Source organism: Mus caroli, chromosome 1, assembly GCF_900094665.2.
Source record: "Mus caroli chromosome 1, CAROLI_EIJ_v1.1, whole genome shotgun sequence".
Classification (NCBI taxonomy): Eukaryota; Metazoa; Chordata; class Mammalia; order Rodentia; family Muridae; genus Mus; species Mus caroli.
This window is the reverse complement of record NC_034570.1, coordinates 146,801,615-146,821,113: the sequence shown is the minus strand read 5'-3', so window position 1 is coordinate 146,821,113 and position 19,499 is coordinate 146,801,615. Positions and strand designations below refer to the sequence as shown.

The 19,499-nt window shown below is 46.3% G+C and overlaps 1 protein-coding gene across 1 annotated transcript in view; it reads left to right on the top strand.

Moving 5' to 3' along the window:
• Fam163a (family with sequence similarity 163 member A) overlaps nt 1-19,499 on the top strand; it is an 80,218-nt gene that overhangs the window by 50,405 nt on the left and 10,314 nt on the right. Inside the window, exon 2 of the mRNA XM_021175430.1 lies at nt 18,186-18,283. The gene's annotated coding sequence lies outside the window, so the exon portion shown is untranslated. The remainder of the gene's footprint in view (nt 1-18,185; nt 18,284-19,499) is intronic.

The window sequence follows — 19,499 nt, the reverse complement described above, 5'->3', positions numbered from 1 at the left end:
AAAAAAAAAAAGAAAAGAAAAATTAATAATGTCACTCCCTATGGCCCAAGCATATTCAAACCACCACAACTACCATCTACTTGTATGTACCAAAGCCTGAAAGAATCATTGTGGATCTCAATAGCCAGATAAATTTTACATATTATGGGAGATGGGGGCGTAGAGACTTGGGTGTGGAGCCTAGCCCTGCCTCTTAGCAGTTGTGGACAATGTCTTGGTCCTTTTCCTGCTGCTGTGTTGAAATACTTTGACAAAAGCAAGTCAAGGGACAAAGGGCTTTAGTTCAGCTCACAGTTCAAAGGTTCGCCATCATTACAGGAAGGTCAAGGCAGCAGAAGCTTGAGGCAGCCAGTCATAGCACATCTACCCTCAATAATCAGAGAGCAGAGCTGGAGAGACGGCTCAGTGATTGAGAGGACTGGCTGCTCTTCCAGAGGTCCCGAGTTCAATTCCTAGCCACACAGTGATCATCTATAAAGGGATCTTATGCCCTCTTCTGGCATTCACGTGTACATGCAGTAGAGCACTCATACACATGATTCTTACCTAAAAAATAATCAGAAAGCTATAAATGTTAATTCTCAGCTTGACTTTTCATATTTCATACATTCCAGGATTCCTGCCTGGGGAATAGTCCCACCTACCTAAGCAAGCTCCTCCCTCACAGACATTCTCAAGGGACCAGCTTTGATCTAGACAATCTCACAGGTACCCCAAAGATACATTAGCAATGTGCAGAAACACGTAAGAGAAGGGCTAGAGGTTGGAGATGTCACCAAAAGGGAAGCCCAACAAGTGTGCAATCAAGTCACTCCAGCTCTGACTTCTTAAAGTGGAAGGCACAGCTCTCACGCCTGCCTCACCTACCAGGCAGTGTGTCCAGTCAGCAGAGGAAACTGCAGTCTGTGTCCATGGTGGTGCTGTATCTAGGGCTCTGCTCTTAATGCCCTAGGACAGTTTTCTCAGCACAGACAGCCATCCATCCTCCTGGCCCACACTGACCCAGGCCTCTCTGCCAAGAGAACTCTCCCACAAGCCTCTTTGCTTCTTGGTTGTTCATCAGGTTGACACAGGCTAGACTTATCTAGAGATCTCAACTGTTGATTGATGTGGGAGGGTTCCCGGGTTCCCGCCCACTGTGGGCGGGGCTACCTCTGAGCAGGTGGTTCCTGGTGGTGTAAGAAAACAAAATGAGGGCTAGAGAGAAGGCTTGGTGGTTGAGGAGTTCTTGCTGCTTTTCAAGAGGAGCTGAGTTCCATTTCCAGTACCCACATCAGGTGGCTCACAATGGCCTTTAGCTCCAGCTGTAGGTAATCTGATACCCTCTGGCCTCCAAGGACATGTATGTGAGGATATGTATGTATGTGAGGACATGTATGTGAGGATAGTCTACATAAGCGCGTACACATAAATAAAACATAAATTATTATTTTTTTAAAAGCAGGTAGAACAACCCATGGAAAGTGCTGTGGTCTGAGAACTGCCACGCAAACCACTCTCACACTGATCTAAGTTAAGCAGGGCTGATTTATTGAACTCACAGCCCAAGACTGATCAATCAGGGCCATAGCCTAGATTTGGAAACTACAAGTTATGACCATGAATTTTGTTCAGGGCCAGTTTATGAAGGGAAAAAAAAAAAAACAATGAGCTTACCCCTAGCTAGGCTGTAACTCTTTTGTTTCACACCCACCAGCCATCCCATATTGTTGACACAAAAGCAGCTTGACAGTAGATAAGAAAACTAGTTTGGCTCAAAGCAAGGTCAAATTAACCATATATTCTGAGACATCATCATCATCATCAGTGGCATCTAGCTTTGGCATTGAGACGAGGTCTCAAGACGAGGCTGACCTTGAACTCATCACGTAGGGAATGATCACCTTGAAATCCTGGTCCTCCTGTCTTTGTCTTTCAAGTGTTGGGATCACAGGCACAGGGTGCCATGCAAGTCAAGCTTACTCTGTCTCTGTCTTTGATGCTGTCCCTCTCTCTTTCTTTCTTTTTTTCTGTCTCTCTCTTTTCCTTTCTTCCTTTCTTCTTTCTTTCTTTAGCAACTGTTAATGTCTTCTGCTGAAAATTGAACTTTTTGTGGACTTCCTCGCAAAGCTTCTTCGTGACCTCTGACATGGTTACTCTTATCCCCATTTTAGAGATCTTATAGGGAAAAACTGAGACCCAACTGAGTGACTTACCCAAATTGCACAGTCAGCAAGCTATGGAGCCAATACTTCAGTCCAAGTCGGACTGATGGTCTTCAGAACTGACACTGTCAACCTGTACTGAGTAAATCCCTCCAGCCTACCTCAGAAACAAGCTGGATAAGAGAAGACTTGGTTGAATGAGCCGGGCTCACTCAGATAGGCTCTGTAGCTGCTATCTCCTCTAATAGACCAAATTTCCCCTTTCCAGACCTGAGTAGATCTGAGCAGCCATTCAGGCTGAGATTTCTCTGGAAAGAGTTCATTGTAGGCAGCTCCTGTTTGGGCTCAGCAGGCCTGCAAATGATGACCTGCAGGATATCAGAGCACGAGGAAAGAGGAGAGGTAGGTGAGAAAGAATTGCAGTATCAAAAAGGGAAATTCCTCTAAATCCCAGGGCATATTCTCCCACCCCCTTGCCACCCTTCCCTGAGATAGAGTTTCTCTGTGTAGCCTTGGCTGCTCACTGTAGACCAGGCTAGCCTTGAACTCATAGAGATCCTGCTACCTCTACCTCCCAAGTGCTGGGACTAAAGGCATGTGACACCACCTCCCAACTTTCCACCATCCCAGGGCCTACTTTTTTTCTTTTTGGTCTTTCAAGATAGGGTTTCTCTTTGTAGCTATGCTGGAATTCACTCTGTAGACCAAGCTGGCCTCCTGCCTCTGCCTCCTGAGTGCTGGGATTAAACGTGTGCGCCAACACATCTGGCCCCAGGGCATTCTTAAGAAGGAATTCAATATGTGAGCCCCCGGGTCTGAATTGGAAGCCATCATCCCGTCTCCCTAGCAGTTCCGTTAAGGCATTGAACTCAAAGTCCCAACAAAGCCCCTCAAAGCTCAGCTAATACTCAGCCTAGACACTGAGTCCCAGACAGAGGATTTGAGTCTTAAACTCAGATAACACATTATCTTCCAAAACAGAGGCAGGCAAAAGAAAGGAGAAGCCCAAGGGACCTAGCATCCTGGGACATTGTGAGAAGTAGCATTGTCCTTAGTCTCCAGCAAAAGGGACCTCTGTGGCTGGCTTCAGGACACAACACTCCCATCAGGGAGGACACATCTGTGGGGCCCAGAGGCTGCCTGTATGTCTCCCTTGCCCTGGCCTTGTAGCTATAGAGTGTTTCCAGGACCCGTGCATGCCAATAGCAGCCTGTCACCTATAGCGTGCATATTCTTGAGGTTATAGGAGCTCAGAGAGGTAATGATTCAATGCCTGGAACTCAGGTTGGTGTGTCCACACTTCGTGTACTTGAGGGCCCTTGTGACTGCATGACCCATGAGCCATCTCGCCAGCCCACCAATTCTTTTTTGATATAACAATTCCTAGCCTGTGGTGTATGTGTGATGGGAGTGTGGGAATTTAAGCCCAGGGACCTGAACAATTTGGGCAAGCACTGCCCACTGAACTGCATCCCCAGACTCTTTCAAGACTGTGTCCCTGTGTTGTTTAGGCCGGCCTTGAATTCATTGTGTAGCCCAGGCTATCTCGAAACTTGAGACCCTCCTACCTCAGCAACAAGTATTAGGAGTAAGACTTTAAACGGGAGAGAGTCAGCAAAAATTGAGTTCTCACCAAATGCTTGACAAACCTCAGGTGGTCTCACAGCTACTAGGTCTCTCTGCCCAGCTTCCTCACTGCTAGAACAATGTTCCTTTATTTGGAGTCAAAGTCTTATCTTCCTGGTTGGGAAACAACATTTGACAGTGGAACGCGTGATGATTTATCCTGCAGGGCTAGGGAATGTAGAGGCTAATGACCTTTGACCTGGTAGTGGTTTGAATAAGAATGGCCCTCAGAGACCCATATATTTGAGTACTTAGTCATCAGGGAGTGACACTATTTGAGAAGGATTAGGAGGTGTGGCCTTTTTGGAGGAAGTGTATCACTGGGGGTGGGCTTTGAGGTTTCAAAAGCCCACACTAAGCCCAGCGCAGTTCTGCCTACAAGATGTAACTCTCAGCTGCAGTTCCAGAGCTATGCATGTGCCATGTTCCCCACCGTGATGATCATGGGCTGACCCTCTGAAACTGTAAGCAATCCCCCATTTAATTCTTTCTTTTATAAGAGGTTCCGTGAGCAGGGTGTCTCTTCACAGCAAATGCTGACTCACTCACTCACTCACTCACCAGATATGTGAACTCAGGCTAGTTTCTTAATCTTTCTGAACTTCAGTGTCCCTTTCTGTAACATGAAAATGAGGTCATCATATAGTGATGAGATTATAGCTACCATAGATAGCTTTAATTCATTTGAGATTGTAATTTTATTACTTGTGTATATGTGGGTTTTGCCTTTACATATGTCTATGCACCATGTGCAAGCCTGGTGTCTGTGAAGGCCAGAAGAGAGTGCCAAATCCCCTGGAACTAGAGTTACAGATAGCTGTGAATCACTAGGTTTCCAACTCCTCTGCAAGAGCAGCCAGTACTCTTAACCACTGAGCCACCTTTGGTGGTTTGAAAATGCTTAGCCCAGGGAGTGGCACTATTAGGAGGCGTGGTCTTGTTGGAGTAGGTGTGACCTTGTTGGAGGAAGTGTGTCACTGTGCGGGTGGGCTTGGAGATCCTCCTAGCTGCCTGGAAGCCGGTCTTCTATCTGCCTGCAGAGGATGATGTAGAACTCTGAGCTCCTCCAGCCCTACGTCCTGCCTTGATGATACTGGACTGCATCTCTGAACCTGTAAGCCAGCCCCAATTAAGTGTTGTCCTTTATAAGAGTTGCCTTGGTCATGGTGTCTGTTCACAGCAGTAAAACCCTAACTAAGACACTACCCCTCCAGCCTCCGGTTTTAATTCTTGATGTCTTAAGCAGAAAGCTACTCTCTGAAGTGAAAGGCATATTTAAGCTGAATAAGAGGGACCTGATTATTTCTGTTACTTAGTTCCTTTCACTTTTCTCACAACAGAAAGGCCTTGGCAATGGACAGAGGAAAGCCAGAACCGTGTGACTTCAGACATGTCACCTGGTCTCTGTTGTGTTAGTAAAATGAAACTGCTGGCCATCCTCATCACCCACAGAGCTCACATTAAAAGTCCCAACTTGCTGGGCATTGGTGGCACATGCCTTTGATCCCAGCACTTGGGAGGCAGAGGCAGGCGGGTTTCTGAGTTCGAGGCCAGCCTGGTCTACAAAGTGAGTTCTAGGATAGCCAGGGCTACACAGAGGGAAAAAAAAACAAACAAACAAACCTCAGAGCTGGAGGCTTACATTTTTAATCCCAGTGTTTGGGAAACGGAGGCAGGAGAGTTACGCTAAATAAGAGGCCAGCCTGTCTTCATAGTGAGTTCCTGTTTCAAAATACAAAACAAGCAAAATATCTCCTACCTATAACTTATCCTTGCTCTCAGCCTATAATGCATGCACCAAAGTCCCTTTCTGGATTACACATGGGATATGAAAGTAGACCCCCACTCCTGTCCTTGGGAAGCCCACTCTACTATATGAATAAAAAGTAATGTATTAAAAATACATTGTGAGGGAGGGACAACTGGCTCCTGGAGACACACAGAAGAAGTGACACTTCAGAGATGACGGTGGTAGGAAAAGAATCTCCATGAACTGTCCCAAGGGAGGGAAGGAAAGGCAAGGCAGGGAGTCACATGGTTCATGGAAGAGAAATGCAGAACAAAATGAACCCCTCTTCCAAATGACAGGCTTTAGATATTCGTGGTAGATTGAATGAGAATGGCCCCATAGGCTCATACATTTGGATCACCTGAAGTGGAACTGTTTAGGAAGGATTAGAAGGACTAGGAGAGGTGGCCTTGTTGAAGGATGTCACTTGCAGTGGGCTTTGAGGTTTCAGAACCCAGTCTCTCTCTGTTTCTCTGTCTCTCCATCTATCTCTGTGTCTCTGTCTCTCTGTGTGTCTCTCTGTCTATCTCTGTCTGTTTCTCTCTCTCTCTCTCTCCTGCCTGTGGATCAGGATACAGAGCTTCTATCTACTTCTCCAGTACCATACCTGCGTGCCAGCCACCTCCCCGACACCATGATAATGGACTAAATCTAAGCAAATCCCAAAGTTAAATGCTTTTTTTCTCCAAGTTGCCTTGGCCATGGTGTCTCCTCGCAGTGATACAACAGTAACAAAGACAATATTTAACAAGGTTTAGCTGTCTGTCTTCATCCTTTCTACAACAGTTTCTCGTAGGCAGGTCCTCACTACACTGTCTATTTATAGTTCACTAGGTTGGCTGTGAGTGTCGGTAGGTCCACCCTGGGATTGTCCATCCTCTGTAAGCTGCCATTATCAGTTATTTAACCACAGTATAGTCAACACATTGTTTTTAAAATAGGTAGTGATGCTTGCTAGTAGGACATACTGAAGAAGTAGAGAAAGGAGGGTCACAAGTTTGAGACCAGACTAGATGATATCTTTAGAGTAGTGAGGTGGGTTATCAAATTGATGACCTGAATTTCATCTCTGGGCCCCACATGGTGGAAGGAGAGATCCAACTCCCACATACTGTCCTGGGCCCTGGCATAAACATCTCTCTCTCTCTCTCTCTCTCTCTCTCTCTCTCTCTCTCTCTCTCTCGTGCGCGTGCGCACACACACACACACACACACACACACACTTACACATGCACAAAGTGAATGTAATAAAATTCCAAGAGTCTATGAGTTGTTTTACAAGGCAGAAGGTTTATGGTCCATCTATATAATGATGTATGAGCTTGTCTCATGGATGCTGTATTAGTTAGGGTTTTACTGCTGTGAACAGACACCATGACCAAGGCAAGTCTTATAAAAAACAACATTTAATTGGGGCTGGCTTACAGGTTCAGAGGTTCAGTCCATTATCATCAAGGTGGGAGCATGGCAGTATCCAGGCAGGCATGGCGCAGGAGGAGCTGAGAGTTCTGTCTTCATCCAAAGGCTGCTAGTGGAAGACTGACTTCCAGGCAACTAGGGTGAGGATCTTATACCCACACCCACAGTGACACACCCATCCCAACCAGGTCACACCTATTCCAACAAGGCCACACCTTCAGATGGTGCCACTCCCTGGTCCAAGGATATACAAACCATCACAGATGCAAAGTATGAGACAAGATATGGAACCTAGAAACATACAGAATGTGTGCGTTCACAATCTGTGGCCTTCTGGCTTAAAGCTAATTAGGGCACTGTGAAACCCTAGGTCTTCACAGTGTATTGTCAAGTCTCAAGGAGTCTTGTTGAGACATGTCTGGGACTAGCTCAAACTTCATAGCTTGAAATGGTTCAAAGGTCTTGGAATTGGTTTTGAATGGAACTGGTGCTTTCCCATGCTTGTAAATTAAAAAGAAATCAAACTGAGCCGAGAGTAAGTTTCTTAGAAAGAAACATGAACCCAGCCACAGGCATGGAGATACTCGTACTGTGTTAATGATGCCCTGGGCATCCAGTCAGACTGCAAAACACTGCCACACACTAGGTAGCTATTGTCAGCCCCAATTGCCCAACTTAACAGAGATAATCCTCCTCATAGGTAAGCATCAGGCATGATTTATGTGATTAACTATAGGGCATCATTAAAGGACCATATGTGAGTCGGAAAAGGCCAAGATCTTGAAGGATAGTTAAAAGGGACCCCAGCATGGGTTTCTTGAAGCTTCATTCACAGTGGCTACAGCCAGCATCGCCTGGCAGGGCCTGGCAAGAACCCAGCCTACCCTTGCCCTTACTCTCTTGAGAACCTTCTGCTCAGTGCTCAGGTCAGAGTTGTGTCTTCGCTGTGAATTTAGGGAATTAAAGCAGAAATGTCACCTGGTTTTCAACATCAAGGCAGGTTCAGGCAGTAATTCTTACACTCTATCTCCAAAGAAGCCTTTGAAATAAGGGTGGCTGGTTTGTGCCAGTTATACCAATAAAATAAAATATATTTTATTTTATGAGCATAGGTGTTTTACTTACACATATGTCTGTGTGAGAGCATTGAGTCCCTCAGCGTGGGATAACAGACAGTTGTAAGTTGCCACTTGGGTGCTGGGAATTGAATCTGGGTCCCCTGGAAGAACAGCCAGTGCTTTTAACCACTGAGCCTAGGAGCCTTTGTGGTGGGTAATCTTCAGGGTCAACTTGATGGAATTTAGAATCACCGTGGGAACACAGCTCTGGGTGAGTTTTTGAGGGTGTTTTCAGAAAGGTTTAACAGAATAAAGACCCACCCTGAATGTGGGTGGCACACTCCCATGGCTTGTAGTCCTAGAGTGAATAAAAATGCGGAGGTGGGGCTGGAGAAACCTCACTGGGCTATGCACTTGCCAGGTAAGCTTGAGTTTGGGTCTGAAAGACCCTCATAAATGCCAGGTGGGTGTGGCACCCAATGTCTTTTCCAACTTATTCTGTTTCAGTGACCCCTGTAATTCCAACCCTAAAAAGTAGAAACTGGATCCCCAGAGTAAGCTGGATAGCAAGACTAGCCACATCAATGAGCTCAGGGGTTGATTGAGAGACCCTGCATCAATGAGTAAAGTAGAAGAAAGACGGAGACATCAACCTGAATGTGTGTGAGCACATGTGCACTTACACACACACACACACATGAACACACATGGCTACACACATAAAAGCATGCATATGCACACATATTCAAACAACACACACAAGTAGAAATGGAAAAACATTTAAAAGTCTAGTGCATACAGTGGTGTGCACACAATACTTGATAAGGAACAACTGACATTTGTGTATATGTTGCCTATGCTTTTTAACCTTTATTTTAGAGCATTTTCCCCCCAAATTTGTGTTTACACAAGCACATGTGTACACATGTTTATGGAGGCCAGAGGATGACCTCAGGTCCCAGGAATGTTGTCTGCCCTATGTTTGAGACAGGCTCTCTCACTGGCCTGAAGTTCCTTCATTAGGTAAGGCTGCCTATCTCTACCTCCCTAGCACTTGGTCAGGCACTACTATGTCTGGTTTTTCTATATCAGTTCTTAATATCAAACTCAGGTCTGCATGCTTGAAAGGCAAACACCTTACTTACTGAGCCCTATCCGTTGTTAAAGCACAGTGCTGTGTGGCAGCAGCCTCACACATTTTCTGTTTATCATACACCTTGGTGTTTTGTTTTGTTTTTGTTTTTGTTTTTGAGGCAGGGTCTTACTATGTAACCATGGCTGGCCTGGACCTCACTATGCACACCAGGCTGGTCTTGGTTACAGAGATCTGGCTGTGTCTGCCTTCTGAGTGCTGGGATTAAAGGCATATGCCACCATATCCAGAAAAAGATCTGTTTTATGTGTAAGTTAACGGGTATAGTTATGTCCACCAAATCTGTGCTTACCACATCTCTAGGCTGTTCTGCCTCTACTTGCCTTTGCCTCCCAAGAGCTGAGATTAAAGGTATGCTCCACCATGCTATGATGTAATTAAAAGTCCTTGTTGAAATTTTTGAAAAAATCCCAAAGGAAGCAAGTTACATATTTTTTAATGAAATTATACTTTCATATTTGAAAACAAAATTATATGGAGTTTAGAGATGGCTCCCAGGCCCTGTCTCTGCACTTCTGTAATCACAACATGTGGGAGGTAGAGGCAAGAGTGTTAAGAGTTCAAGATCAGGCCTGGAAAGATGGCTCAGTGGTTAAGAGCACTGACTATTCTTCCAGAGGTCAGGAGTTCAATTCCCAGCAACTACATGGTGACCCACAATTTCTGTAATGGGATCCATATGCCTTCTAATGTCTCTGAAGAGAGCAACAGTATACTCATATTCATAAAACAAATCTTTTTAAAAAAGATGACCAAGATGTTCTTAAAGAGAGAGAGAGAGATCAAGCCAGGTGCTATCAGCCATATACGCCTTTAATCCAGACACTTGAAAACAGAGGCAGACAGATCTCTGAGCTCTGAGTTTGAGGCCAGTCTGGTCTGCAGAGCAAGTTCCAGGACAGCTAGGGCTACACAGAGAAATTCTGTCTTAAAACAAACAAGAACTCAAGATCGTCCCCAGCTATCAAGCAGGTTCAAAGCCAGCCTGAGATCAGAAGAACCTGTCTAAAAGAAGTCATGTCAAGTAGTTGACCCATCCGATCTAGTTTTGTGTTAATATACTCTGTGATATTTGCATAATGATGAAACTACCTAACAACACATTTCTGAGACACACACCCTTCTTAAGTCGTGTGTGTACCTGTACAGATATTACCAATGTTCTTGTGCATAGACCTCTGTATGTGCACTTCTGTGAAGAACAGGCACCTTAAAAATGGAACTGCTGGGGTCAACCTGGATGTAGCTTTCCATTTTTTTAGACAAACTACCAAATTCTGCTTCAATTTGTTCTGCCCATTCATCCTCCCATCCGTGGGGCTAAGGAAGCCTTCTTGCAAGCACAGCACTCAGAGGCTGTTGCAGAGACCTTAGCTAATGGGAGTATCTTTAAGGTTACTTATCATTCAGATCTCCTGCCAAATCTGTCTACTTCATGTCTTCACACACACACACACACACACAAAATTTGGTTTGGTTATACTTGGGGTAATGACTTTCTGCCTTCTGCACTTATAATTAATCTTAATTTATCCTTTAGCCTCTACCCGTAAATCCCTTCACAGGTGTCTTTCTCCTTCATCTTTATTAATTGTTGTACTAATATAGAGGTTTTCTCGAGTGCCCCTTCTCTCTGTTCATCATCTTATTTACTCATCCTTCACCTTGCTACAGAGATGGAACTTGGCTGTCTATGTGCACCCTGAGGATATACACAGACTCAAAGTTTAAGAAGTTTGCAAACAGCCGGGCGTGGTGGCACACGCCTTTAATCCCAGCACTCGGGAGGCAGAGGCAGGCAGATTTCTGAGTTCAAGGCCAGCCTGGTCTACAAAGTGAGTGCCAGGACAGCCAGAGCTACACAGAGAAACCCTGTCTCAAAGAAAAAAAAAAAAAAAGTTTGCAAACACTAGCCCACCGTATATTTTTTTTACCTTTATATAAATTATTAGTATCTTTCTGTCTTTGAGAGTTGTTAATAATTTCTACTGGTTAATTTTCTTTAGAAAGATAGTTTTTCTTTATAATTAAAACCTACAAAGAAAAACAACGTCCGGAGGGCCCAGTTTAATTACTGGCACCCAGTGGTGTATTAGAACTGTCAGGTCCCAAAGAAACCTGGGACAAGTTTCACTGAAAGCCCCTGGCTCCTCCCAGCACTTCTCACCCCGCCCCCTACCCTAAACCTGTCCTGCCCAGGGGCTGAGCTTCCCTTCCTGCCCCCCAGTTTCTTCTTTGCCTATAGAACCCAGCCATTTTGACCACACCCTTCTTGGCCTCTTGGTCCATGGCTTCTCTCTTGGTTTGCTTGCCCGCTCTCCTCTCCTCTTCCTCTCTCGCTCCCCCCCCCCACACACACACACCCCTCTCATAGCCCAGTTCACTCTGGACTCTTCCAGATGCCTTTGGCTGAACTTTCCCCATACTTACAATAAAACCCTTCTCCTCGACCATACCTCGGAGCAGTCATGCCCTCATCTTCATTCAAGAACCATCTGTACTTTCTCCTGGCTTCTTAGGGTGCTGTACCCATGTGGTATACAGGCAGTCATGCAGGGAAAATGCCCATACATGTAAAAATAAAATCATGCATAAAATTACTTTCTAACCCCCCCCCTTTCTAATCTCCCCTCCCACTAGCTAGCTCAGTTGGTAGCAACCCCCAAGTCTCCTCAGAGTGGTCAAAAGGGAGCAAAGGTCAGAACCAGGAAGATCAAGGTCACGATCAGCAGTGTTGTTATCAGGACCTCTGAAACCCATGACATCACATAGGTGATAGTGTGACTGACACATCTGTTGCCAAGGCAACAGCCACCATATTCCCAGAATCCACTTGGCTCACCTCCCATCTTTACCTGTGACTACATCACCATCCATATATAAAGAAAGGCCCCTTTGATCTCTCTCTCTCTCTCTCTCTCTCTCTCTCTCTCTCTCTCTCTCTCTCTCTCTCTCTCCCCCCTTCTCTTTCCACTGCCACCTTGCCCTTTTCTCTCTCAATAAATCTCACTTGGAACTGTTTGTCCTGGTGTGGCCTTTCTGGAGCCGCATGACAATCACAACAAGCAGCCTTAAGAAGGGAGAGGAAGGACAGACTGGTGTAGATGCATGTCCTCCAACATAGGATCAGCTAGGAGCTGATCATGCTTGCAGATCTAGACAGGACTTGCCTAAACCACCATTACAAAGCTCTCTTGAGAAAATTTGCAAAAAATTGTCTCAAGGGCCATTTTTTTCACGGTCATTTCTGGCCTCAAATTCCTGCCTATACTAAGCTGGTCCTTGCCATCAGTATAGCCCCTGTAACACACAGATGGAGGCTCGGATTTGAGCTTGCCTCTGTCATTTCATCACAAGTAACGACAATATCACGTGTGAAGAGCAGCCACATCCAAACATGTACTGTAAGAGAATGCTGATGTCTAAGAGCCAGCAACCAAACAGCAGGGTACTTGCCGGCTTGCCTGTTCCCCTAAATCTGCATAGTTCAGAAGATGAGCTAGACTAGTTAAGCCGAAAGCAGAAAGGAGGAAAAGCTAACATGCTTCTGGCTAAGGGTTTGTCTGTCTTCTGTCCTTTCAAAGAGCCAGCTCTTTCTTTCATTGACCTTGGTGTGTGTTTGTCTCGGTTTCATCTGCGTCTGCTCCGGTCCTTGTTACTGCTTTATTTTTCAGACCTTCAGTTTAATTTGTTCTTGCTTTTCTAGTCCCTTGAGACACAGAAAAAGTTTACCTGATATCTGTCTTTCTAAAGTTTATGTAGTTTATGTGTATGAGTATCTTGCCAATGTATAATCCTATGCATTGTGTGTGCCTGTGCGTGTGCGTGTGCACACAGTGCCCAGCAGGCTAGAATATTGTATTGGATCATCTAGAATAGATGCATGGGTGGCTGTGAGCCACCACATGTGCGTCTGGGAGCAGAGCCCATGTCCTCTGCAAGTGCAGTAACCACTGAGCCATCTCTCCAGCCCGATGTCTTCCTATCTTTCTAAAGAGTATATTTTTGTGGATGAATGTTTTGACTACATGTATGTATGTGCACCGGTGTGTGCCTATGGATGGCTCTGAGTCACTATGTGGGTACTGGGAACTGAACCACAATCCTCTCCAAGAACAGCAAGTGCTTTAACCACCGAGCCATTTCTCTAGCCCCTGCTATCTTCCCACCTTTTTGATGGGGCCACTGAGTGCTATGAGCATCCCTCTTCAATATGCTTATTCTATTCTTGATACAGTTCAATATAATGTTGCCGTCTTCACTTTTCTCATAAATCTTAAATTTTGTTCCTGGATTTCTTCTTTGATCCATTGGTTTTTTCCCAAATACATTCTTTTTCATGTTTTCATATCATTGCCAATGGTTTCCAGTTTTATTGTATGGTGACATGAAAAGGTATTTAATAGAATTGTAACTTTTAAATTTTTCTGAGATTTTTTTCTGTGGCTTGTGATATCATTTATCATGGAGAACAGTCTGATGTGTATTTGGAAGTGGTTGGATGGAATGTTCTATGGACATCTGTTAGGTACATTTGACGTTATGCGCAAGTTACAGGGACCCTTAAAACCACCGAGAAGCCAATTCTGCTGCAAATACATAAGAGTCTTTATTACAAGCAAGGTCTCTCACCATCCCCATTGCAGCAGATTAGAATGAGAGCCCTGAGTTTAGGGGTATAGGGTATTTATTGTAGTTACAGCAAGCTTGGGGAGTTTCCATATGGTCAGCAAGTTAATATTTTTAAAACTGCATTCCTGTCGTAATCTGCAGGAACCAAACACAGGGACAAAACCACCTGACGAACAGGATGGCCAAGTTATTTATTCTCTGCAGGATGTCTTAGGTTATCTCCACGTACCTAGATCCTGCTATTGTAGCCTGACTGTTGCTAAGGGCAGGTTGTTATAGGATGATGGCTCAGGTGGACTTAGTGATGGTCTTCCTGGAATTGGAGTTTAGCCCCTGGTCTCCCACAAAATGGGGCTTCTTCAAAACCAGCGTTGGTTGGGCTTTACATTGTCATCCGTCTGGTTTGCCTCTGCTGCTCTTAGTTGGTTTCCTGTCCTGGGGTTCTGCCCACTGCTAAAAAGTGAGATGTTCAAGGCCTGTGATAGTTAATTTAGACTGGACTAGTTAACACCGACTCATTAACGAAGCATAATTCTGGATATGACTGCGAAGGTGTCTCCAGAGAGGAAGAAGGAAGGAAGAAAGGCCCACACTGAGTGCAGGTGGCACCACTGTCATTGGGGAAACTGAGATTCAATTGAGAGCAGAGGACTTTCTTAGTCTCACTGGTTTTAAACGTACTGGAGGGCTGGAGAGATGACTCAGTGGTTAAAAGCATTTGCTGTTCTTGCAGAGGACCCAGGTTCGATTCCCAGCATGCATATGGTAGCTCGAAACCATCCACGAGAAGCATGCTGTTTGGCAAGGAAAGGAGTAAGGGTAGCTTTAAAGTCGCAGACAAAGCAGGTATGAAAGCAACTATTACCATTAAACAGCTTACAGCCAGGGCTGGGGAAGATGGCCCCGTGGGGGAAATAATTGCTTTGCAAATGTGAGAACCAGCTGCGAGGGTTTGGTGGCTCACCTCAGCCCACAAGAGACAGAGGCAAGGAACCCTGGGAGCAAGCTGACTTGCCAGACCAACTGAAATGGAGAGTTCTGGGTTTGTGAGAGACCTTGCCTCAATATGTAAGGTGCACAGCCGTGGAAGGAGACTCGCATGTCCACCTCAGGTTTACACACACATAAGGGCACATGTGCATGGACACACACACTAGGCGAGGTTCAGAAAGGGAGGCTTATCCATCTGGTAACTGCGGCAGGGATGCTCTCAGAGAGATGCAATCAAGTCAGGAAGGCTAGCGAGGAAAGAGGGGAGGCCACACTGCAGGATGTGGGAGAGCATCCCCTGTAAAGAGCACAGCTCAGTGGATGTTGTTGGACAGTTTGCACCAGGAACAGGGCCTTTTAGACATGTTTGATCTTGTTCTTTGGGCTTCAGGTGTGTTCTCCCAGGGTGTCTTCTCTTACCCTCCTCCTGTCTCTCTCTCCTCCTGGCTCACATATGCAATCTTATATGCACACACGCCCACACTCGCAGAAATAAAAACAAGACAGCTTTGCGTTTCAGAAGTGACTTTGAACTTTTAAACAGTGTCGAAGAAACTGTCTAAAGCCTTTGAGAATTTTTAAAGGTGGGTGAAATGCATTTTCATTATGAGATGAAAATGAGGCTTTAGGGGCCTAGGATTTAAAACTATGCGTTTGGGTGACAACGGGTGGAGTTATAATGGTTAACCTTCACTGTCTTCTTGACCATATTTCGAATCATCATGGATCCTGCCCCCTGTTCTTTTTCTGGTAGTGTTGAAGTTGCCTATCGTGGGCTGTGCCTGAATGTCTTGGCACAAGGACCTGCAGGGTCTTAGGACACACCAAGGCCAAGGTGACATGAAAGAGACCCCCTTTTATGCCATGGCTTTGACTCTTCTTAATGCTCTGCGGGTGTTGTTTTTCAACAGCACACATCTCCGGGAGCCCGGGTTACTTACCTGGGGAAAAAGCATCTCTTCAGACCCTCACCTGAGAGTCAGGGCACAGTGTCAGTGGGCACAGAAACAACAGATCCTTGAGCTTCATCATCCCCACCCCCACCCTGCCTCGGCCTCCCTCTCTCACCAGCCTGGCCTGAGGCTTGCTGTCCTAGACAGTTTACAAGGAAACAACAGTCCCTCTCCTCCAGCTGCTAACCTGCTGTGTCAATTTCACCAGTTAATAAATGACTGGAGAAGGCTTAATTGCATCAGAAGAAATTGACATCAGCTGGTGCTTAGCCCCCACTCAATTAATTTGTGCTCCTAACAGGGTGGAGCAGGGGCAGAGGCCATTAATCACATACATTGGTGCCAGCTGCAGCCTGCCTTCTGCATCTTTAGTCACCCAGGAAGTGAATGAGGTAACCCTTTGGGGTTACTGATGGCAGGGGGGGTCCCTTTGAGAGAGCAGAGATCTCTAGTCTAATGGAGAGTGGCTTTTAGTGTCCTTCCCCATCTATGTTCCACTTCCCAGACCGATGTGCTCTGAATTCCCACCTCAGGACTACTAATGTACTCAGCCCTAAGGGCGCAGAACCCAGAACCAGCCTTGACGTGGGTACCAGATGATGTCACTGACTCTGCAAGGTCACCCCTCCTACATGCTTCCCACCCCACCCCTGCTGTCTCCAGACTGAAACCTCCCAAAGACCTTCATTCCTGTATCACTTCCCCAAAGGGCCAGACGGCAAGATGGCAAGATCTAAGCCTGGTACAATACAGACCCCGCCCACTGTGGGTGTGGCTCTGGGAGGTTTTGGGGGGTCTCTGCCTCTTAACCTGTAATTTGGTTGATTGTTACTACAAATCTGCTTCAAGAAAGTACACTCCAGGGGACACCTCAGCTCCTGGTGAAATTTGTATAGCCCTTCTGGAAGGACAGACAGCAGGACCAGAGGCAGGATGCTCCACACCCAGTGCCTCTCCAGGTGCATCTGTCTCGACCCTGCTGTGTGGTCAAGCAAGTTACTTATCCTCTCTGTACTTGGCTTCTCCCTGTTAAATAAGATATCAGGGGCCAGCTCCCTTAAGAGTCTTTGCATGTCCATGAACCATATGTCTACACTGAAAATCATGGGAGCAGGCTGACTATGACTTATGACTGGCACTCTACAGTCTATAAGAACACCAGCAACTGTCTTTTGGAAATAAGATAAAAAAGCAGCTGGATTGGGCTGAGGTGTGATTTGTGGGGATTGCTGTGAGGTTTTGTTTTGATTAGAGGGGAGCTGAAGAGATGTCTCCACTGACTATACTTTAAAAGGAGTCTCAAGACCTTGCCCTTGAGCAAAGCCCCACTCAGCACGCTCCTTCCAGGGGCTCTTGGTAACTCTTTGCTTAGCCCCTGGGTATCTGGGAGCCACCCGCCCACTGGGATTGGCTCACTAACTATTGGGTAGAGCAGTGGATCAGCCACAGCTCTTCTTGCTAGTGGGTGGAAAGGAAGCATTCACAGCTCAGCAATGGCTTTGCCAAAGAGATTTCCTCTCTAGCTCTTCACCAAATTACTGATCCCCCTTCTGTGTGCATGGAGTGTGGGTCTGGATCCTGAGACAGACTCCTTGTGTTTCCACTGTTCATTCAGCACATGGCCAGAATAGGGGACCTGCCTGAATACTCTGTGGTCTTCTGCCTTCTATTCATATGCTTTGAAATCTCACTCCAAATTCAGTAGGAGCACAGAAGGCCAGTTCCCACTTGATCCTTGACAAAGTCTGCCCAAATAGGCCTTACAACATAACCACTGGCCGAATTAGAGCCAGCAAGAGAGGGAGTTAGCTAGTGAGAGGGAGTCTGAATCTTGAGCCTGTCCTTAGAAGGGACCCACTACTGCTTTTGCATCAGGCATTCCCATTCATACCTGTCATATGGTTCAAAGGGCAGGAACATCCTTGAGAAAAGCAAGCCTGAGTCGGGCATCTCCAGCGTCAGGAGCAAGAACTACCCAGATGGAAGAGGAGGGTGATGTGTGGAGAGGGTCACTCTCTGGGTTTCTTTTCAACTTTTCCCAAGCTCTGCTCCCAAGTCCTGCTGGCCTTAGATCTGCACCAACCCCTGAGCTCTGGCTTCAGGGCATAGAGAAACAGAGCGTGCTCAGTGGTAGCTGGTTCCATAGATGTCACTAGTGATCGGATCCCCTCCCAGGACACCTGAGGCTGAGCACCATACACAGCACACATACCTGAGTGGAGTTTGAAAGGTTGTAGGTGGGTCCCTGTCCCCACTGAGCCTCTTGCCCCAGTGTTCTTCTCCTGAAGTGGACGGAGGGTTATAGACAGCAGAGCTGAAAGAAGATGGAACTGAGTATGGTCTTCTAAGAACTGAAGAACTTCTAGCTTGTCTGACCAACCTCCACATCCCAGTAACCTTGCCCACTCTTGTCTTCTCCAGCAGGGACCCATGATGCCCTTGGCCATAATGCCTCCCCAGCTGCTATCTGCTCATGTTCAGCCTGCATGAGTGAGCCACCGCTGCTCCAGCTGTTTCCTGTAAGTACAAAGCACAGGCCAAAGCTTTCTTCCCAGAAGATCTGGGCCCCAGGTAGGAAGGGGGGTTGCTGAGGGCCTGCTGTAACAGCCTTAGACTCAGAGAACAGGCCCTCAGAATTCTTCAGTGGGGAGGTTTTCCTTTGGGGACACTTTTCCTTCGGGTTAGCCACGAGCGAGTTGTTCTGCCCAGCTCTGAGGGGACCTGGGTGGGAACACAGGAACTTTGGTCTCCTTTTCATGAAGCTATTGAAGAGGCAGAGGGCGCCCAGTAGTAGCCTGGAGATCCTAGCTCTCTGTACCTGCTACCCTGTGATTGAGATAGATCTCTGAGAAGTCTGGCTTCTCCACCTGTGTAGTGAGATTTTATTTTATTTTATATTTTGGAAAGATGCAAGAAGGTATATTAAATTTTTTTTTTGCTATGAAACAAGTGTAGCAGCTTAAAACTGTGCACACAGAACATCTCGGAGTTTCTGTGAGTCGAGAATTCTGCTATGCGGAGCTAAGGCCACTGCTTCGGCACTGGTGGAAAGCCTGCATCTGAGGTTTGGGATTGTGATCCCGTCTGGAAACTTGAGTGGATGGGAAACAGACTTGCTTCTGTTCTGATGTGTGCAACGGATGCTGTGATGGTTCTGTTAGTTCTGAGCCATGGACAAAGAGCCTCAGCTTCCAGCCTTCAATTGGCCACAGTCTGCCTACACTCTCCGGTCACATGGATCTCCCAACATAGCAGCTCAGAGCATCTAAGCCAGCAAAGGGAAAGTTGCCTCATGACAAAGGAGCATGCACCTTGAACCTGCCTATTCCCTTTTCATCCTATTATCCTATTATCTTTGTTGCCTTTTGCAGGTTCTTAGAGGCAAGTCATAGTTACATCCACATGGGAAAGAAGGGCAGTATGCAAGGCCACACACACACATACACAGAGGGGAGGCCAGGGCCTAGTGCAGGGAGAGAGGCACTGTTCTTACAAGGGGAAGCCCTTGTCTTCTACAAATCCCAGCAGAGTGGACTAAGGCTTTCAAAGCCAGTATGGTGGCCTCACAGCTGACATACCAGCACTCGAGATTCTCATGCAGGAGGATTGCTACATGTTTGGGCTACATAGAAAGCTCCAAGCCAGCCTGAGTTACAGATCAGAATCCTGCCTCAGAGAGAGAGAGAGAGAGAGAGAGAGAGAGAGAGAGAGAGAGAGAGGAGAGGAGAGGAAGAA